Here is a 6,000-nt window from a genome sequence, read left to right as displayed (position 1 = left end):
CAATTATAACCCACAGCTGACCTGTGAAGCTGTATTAGCTGAACTTACAAGAGAACCACAGGTACCACAAAATAACTCGGTACACACGAGTCTGATTTTCATGGTTCATATCTCATGTTTCACTGGTCATGGAGAGAACTCTAAAAAGAGATTCTGACAGGCTAAGTACAGTCAGTATGTAAGATTAATAGAGCAAACAAAAACAAAATAATGCTTTTCTGCTTGCAAGTACAACAGAGAAGTTTATTCTTTTAGAAAATCTTTTTACCACATCACAGCATATCCTTTTTGATGGAAACAAACACTTTTCCTCCAAGATGTACTGCTCTTCTCAAACCACCTAAGGTGCTATATATATTACTGTCATATAGTTTGCAAAGCTTTCATCAGACAGTCTATGTCAGTTTGTAATTTATAGAGAAATTGAAATGACTTTTAAGTACTGTGTGTAAACAAGAAAAAAAAACTACCAAATGCCCAAGAAAATCCTTCGATTTGTTTTTCACCCATCCTATTCCTCATACAGTCCTGGAAAGCAGTGAAAGATGGAGAAAGAAGGAACTAGATCACATGTAATTCTGAATATTTTACAGTGGTGTTAATTAAAGGTGTTACATTGTGTAGTTCTCAGCAATCCAATGCTGCAATCACACGACCGTATATACACACAGAAGCAAACATCTGGTGTAAACTATCACTGAAAAGTTGTAATAATATTAGAAACAAAAGCTAATGAGCAGTGGACCTTTTGAAGGCATTCCAAGACAACACAAAATGGAATGTTACCCTACTGGCTAGTGATTTCAGCAGCAGCTACTCTACATCTAGCTTGAAATTACTGACTGCCAGGTCTTTGCTATATATTTATAGTACATTTATATGTGTATGAACATTTCTATATTATACAAACATTTGTAATTTTTACCCATCATTGCTATACTTTCCCCTATGAATCTGCTAAGAGGAGATTTTATTTATGTAGTGACAAAAGTGCTCCATGAGATGTGGGGGCAAAATCTACCACCACAATACAAACGTGTGTATTATCGCTGTGAATGCTCGGGTGGGCTTCTGCTCCACAAAGACTGTGCACTTTGTTTGAGCACGTGTAAAATTGTGCTCAAATGCCCTCAAACATTCACATTAACCTGAGGGGGTTTAGCCTATAGGCTTTTAAGATAAAAACTCAAATCCCACAACCTTATCTAGGTGTAATAACACTGCACTACAACTTTTTGGCTGGCATCTGTAAAAGTGCTATTTTACACAGTGCTTATGGATTTCAGTGAGAGCAATGCCTGTTCAGTGCTTGTGAACATGAGACCACATGAATTTATCACTGCATGACAAGAATTCAACCCACCTTAATCTGGTGCAAAAAGACCAATAAAATAGGCTTAATTTAATCAAGTGCTACAAGACTATTCCTCTGCAGTTTCCTGAGAACAGTCTTTTCATCACTGACACCAGAAATACTTTTCAGCAGGAAAAACTCTTGAATTATTTTTATTCTTTTCATTGTGATTTAGCAAGAATCTGAATTTTTAATAGCAAGTTACCCAAATCCTACATTTAAGGGAACATTTTATTCATCATTTCATATATGTGAAAGAACAGCTCCTGAACAGAAGAGAAAAAACTAGATTTTTAGATATCTTCATAGAATTATTGCTGATGGGACAAGATTATTATTAAGAGAAGACTTACTTTAAAAGCAGATAGAGTGTATTTTAAAAATTGGCGTACTGGAAGGCTTGAATCTCACACAAAACAACATGGTGCTTACAGATGTCATCCCTGTGCAGTTACCATTGTAAAACTAGAAACTAAATATTCAAAGCAGAAAAAATATGTTCCTCTCTACTCAAAGCTCTTAGTAGGGTCATAAATATTTTGAAAGTGATTATACATTTGCTAAGATAGTCTGTTTATTTAAAGCCATTCAGGAAGAGAATAGCTGCCCATGGATATTAAGATTTATCTCACCTGGTTTTAGACTGTTGTACTAAAGACATTCATTTTTCAGCTAATCACCCTGAGTGCTCTCTAAAATTGCTGAGGATAAACAGACATTTTTTGTGATGTATGTGGTCTGCTTCATAAATCTACCTCATGATGAGATAAGCTATATGTTAATAGTGCTTATTTTTCTCCCTTTGTTGAAAAAATTATTATAACAAGCTACTAGTCTAATTCAAAGAAAAGAAATGTCTACAGTTTGGTGGGATGTAACCTGTGAAAAATGTAAACTCAACTTAAATTCAGTAATATTGTCAATATCCTACAGTAGGCCTTCCTCATATATCTGACCTTGGTGCCACAGCCTAATTATGATAAAGAGGACAGAAGAAATAATCTGGTTAAAATTTAAATGGGGGTTTAGACTTGAGGTTTGATGAAGCAAAAAAATAAGCAAAATTCTAAATAATTTTAAATAAATGCTAAAAATGTAATTTTATTCTAGGAATTTGGCTTAGCACTTTGGGAATTCAAATACTTGCTAGGCTAGATCAATTTTCAAATGAAACCCGCTGTTTTAAAAGGAGAAGTCAAATGTATTTCTTTGCTTATACTGAACTGAAATGATCACCGTTTCTCATACAAACCATTTATTTAAATGCACTTAAAATGCTTTCCTTTTATGGGATAAAAAAGTTGCCAGATATTTGAATTTGCAAAAATTAAAAATTCTTGTTCTGTTCAATGTTTACTTGTACTTCACAGATATGCTTCACATAGATTCATAGTATTTGCTTAAAAATCAAGAAATATTGCCAGAAAGCCTTACATTATCTATGAAAGGAAAAACCTGTGGATAGTTCAAAGTGTACTTTCCTTGGTCCAAGTAGTTTCCTAAAAAAATCTAGAATAAAAGGCTATATTCTCATACTGATTAAAAATAAATTGCCATTTTTAAAGACAAGTTTATCCTGATTAAAATAATATAGGTTACGTGCAATCAAAATTTACATTTAAATGCAGTTAATCAATGAAATATGAGACAATTCAAGTTCAATAATACTGAGAATGAAATATTCTAACTCAATAGTTTAATTAAAGTCACACTTGCATTGACTGTGCTTTAATCTTTGTTCTTTTACATTTACTGAAATGTCAGCAAAAGGATAATGGAAGACTCAAAAAATTAAAAATACAGTAAAATAAAAGAAAAATAAATTGATGTACTAACCCAAAATTAATATATATGCAGAGGTTCTGTGTTTTACTTCCTGAAATGAGAAGATGACTAGATTTCCATTGTTCCATTGTCTCAAACAGCCTCCCATATGAAAAACTGTGGTACAAGCATGATGATATGAACCACTGAGTACACTCTGAAGCACCTATAGAGTCCTGAGCTTCTAATAAGGCTAGAGAACTGGAAAAAGAAGGTTTTTTGTAAAGTAATTCTAGTACTTGAATAAACTTACAACTTTGCAGACAATTCCAATCAACTCTTTAAGACTTTTGCCACATTTTTCATGCAGACTCTTCAACGGCTTTTACCAACATAAAATTGAAGCTAGCTTTGTATCAAGGGAAATACAATAAATGATAGTATTCATCTACAAGACCACAGAAGGCAGCAATGAAAAAAATATTGTTAACCTGAGGAAAAAATCTAGAATTAATCAGGGAATGATTAATATGGGAGGTCTAGAAATACGTATTCAGACTTCATCAAACTGAAAAACCTGTGCTGAACTGACAAGGTAGACTTAGAAAAATAGGAATTTTAACCGAAGACCAGAGTTGTCATCACAGATTAGAGGGAAACACAAGCATCTCAAAGAGCAGTGGAAAGGACTGGTTTACACATTGTGGGTGGGTGGATGAGCAGATCAACAATTAAAGGTGCTTAGGTATCTCAGTAATACTCAGCATTGCTGTACAATGCACTGAGAAATAGCATAGTGAGTAGCAATCACTAAAAGAAAAAAATAATTTAAAATTTACTATAAACTTAAAGTAACCTATCATTACTGAAACCTTAATCTTTATAAAGGAGAGCTCCATGAACCATAACAAATGTAAGCCATTATTAAATGCCTTGAAATTAAGTGTGATTGTTCCTTCCTGAGGGCTAACCAAATTCTTTTCAGATTCCTGTTGTATCTGCATCACTGGGGAAAGGGAAAAGTGATTTAGAACAAATTCCAAGTCAGTTTCCCTTTCATTTTAGTGCTTTGAGTTTAATAGGAAGATTATGCAAGTCTCACTGCCTTTTCCTTCCATCTCATGTCAGTCGGAGTGGAAGAGTTTGCATTATTCAAGGTCAATTAAGCCATGCAAATGCATTCTAAATGATTTTACAGTAGTAATAATAACTCCTCAGAAGAACGTGATGAATTTGTTAAAAAAAATTAACTTATGGTAAAAAATACCAGAGGTGTTTGAGAATTATATTCTCTGCTCAAAATAACCAAATAGATGTATGAGTATAATAACCTTGAACTGTTAGTGGTACAGGTTTTAGGTACAAATTCCCCAGAAACTTGAGCCATAACACTAGCCTTGGAGCTACAGTGATGCAAGTCATAAAAAAATGTCTCACATTCTGCTCCTTGCATTTCAGAAAAAATTGTGTGTTTATTTAGTTAGCAAATTATAGCAATTTTTTAACTTGAAATCAAGTTTTCAAAAACATGCCTTGACAACATTCAGGCCTGAATGTAAATTATGGAAAAACTGAGATAAATAATTTATTAGTTTTTAAACTCCTAAAATTATGTATTTTGATAAGCATTGCTAGTAATATAAACTACACTTGAAAATCCTTATCTCCATGAAGATGTCTTTGCTAATACAAATGTACCTTTACATCATGAGAAAACGTTCCAAGTCAACACAATTTTTTAAACCCAACAAAATGACACTTCCTGTACAGCTTAGTCCAAGCCTCTCTCCAAAGACAGACAAGTACATTGGTCAAAGTTCACTTCTGCAGCAAACAGTCTCTGAATAGCATGACCCAGCACAGTAAGGGCCATGTCTGCAGCACTGAAATCAAGCTCCTGAATATAAACTCAGTTGTGCTGTGTCCATATCTAATGAACAAGCACAGCAGTTACTTAGCAGTTACACTTGCAGTCACACTGACATGGATTCTCATCCCAAGGATCACAATTGTTGGAAAAGGCAAGGAAACAATCTCAATCTGCTTTTTTGCTGTATCTGACAATATGAACATACCTAGTCCCTTTCAGAACAAAAAGGTTGTAGAGTTAGGCTTAAAACCACTAAAGATGGTTTAAATAATGGGTTTGATCTTCCCTTGACCTGGCCAAATTATAACACGTGGAATTGCCAGTCTGAGACCAGTTGATCATATACTTCTGCCTGTTCCATTCCAGTGCACACCAGGAGTAAATAAAGCAACACAGGACAGACTGAAGAGAAGGGACCATGCAAAATACATTATTCTCATCCAGAAGAGAAACACCTTCCAGGTGAAAAAACAGCCAATTGCATGACCAGCTGGCTCTACTCCATATCAGCACAAAACCGCATTTGAGAAAGAGCAGTGGAAGCAGTCAGGGTCTTCTTTCAGGTGGGAGGCAGCAAGTAGTAACCTTATCTCAACCATGCCTACCAGAGCATGGAGGGGATAGCAATGCAATGGGAACCACTCCTGAAAAATACAAGTGTTTACATTAACATTTTTTTTTAATAAAGTTTATAAACAGTGACTATTTCTCTTCACCAAACACATTGCATTGTAGAACTGAAACCTGAAAAACTATTTAAGCAAGAATCGTATTCAGCTCAATCCTTTTAATAAAAACACAACTTTGAAAGCCATTTCTTGGGAAACGAGGGTTAGGAATTTGGAGGTGAGGGGTAGGGAGTTTTTTTAGTGGAATTTATTGCACTTTTCTTTGAAAAATATAGTAGAAAGATAAAATGAAAGCCAATCATTTTATATTGCTGAGATTTAAATGGAACCTTCCATGCTAATTTGATATTTTACAAATAACACTTGGAAATTACACTTCTTCT

The 6,000-nt window shown here is 34.3% G+C and overlaps 1 long non-coding RNA gene across 1 annotated transcript in view; it reads right to left on the bottom strand.

The window, feature by feature from the left end:
- Positions 1-4,565: 4,565 nt before the first annotated feature.
- Positions 4,566-6,000, bottom strand: part of LOC135412731 (uncharacterized) — a 91,406-nt gene continuing 89,971 nt past the window's right edge. Inside the window, exon 10 of the long non-coding RNA XR_010429923.1 lies at positions 4,566-5,632. This is a non-coding gene — a long non-coding RNA (uncharacterized LOC135412731). The remainder of the gene's footprint in view (positions 5,633-6,000) is intronic.

This window comes from Pseudopipra pipra, chromosome 4 (genome assembly GCF_036250125.1).
Source record: "Pseudopipra pipra isolate bDixPip1 chromosome 4, bDixPip1.hap1, whole genome shotgun sequence".
NCBI lineage: Eukaryota > Metazoa > Chordata > Aves > Passeriformes > Pipridae > Pseudopipra > Pseudopipra pipra.
The sequence above is the reverse complement of the archived record's forward strand: the minus strand, read 5'-3'. Positions and strand labels throughout refer to the sequence as shown.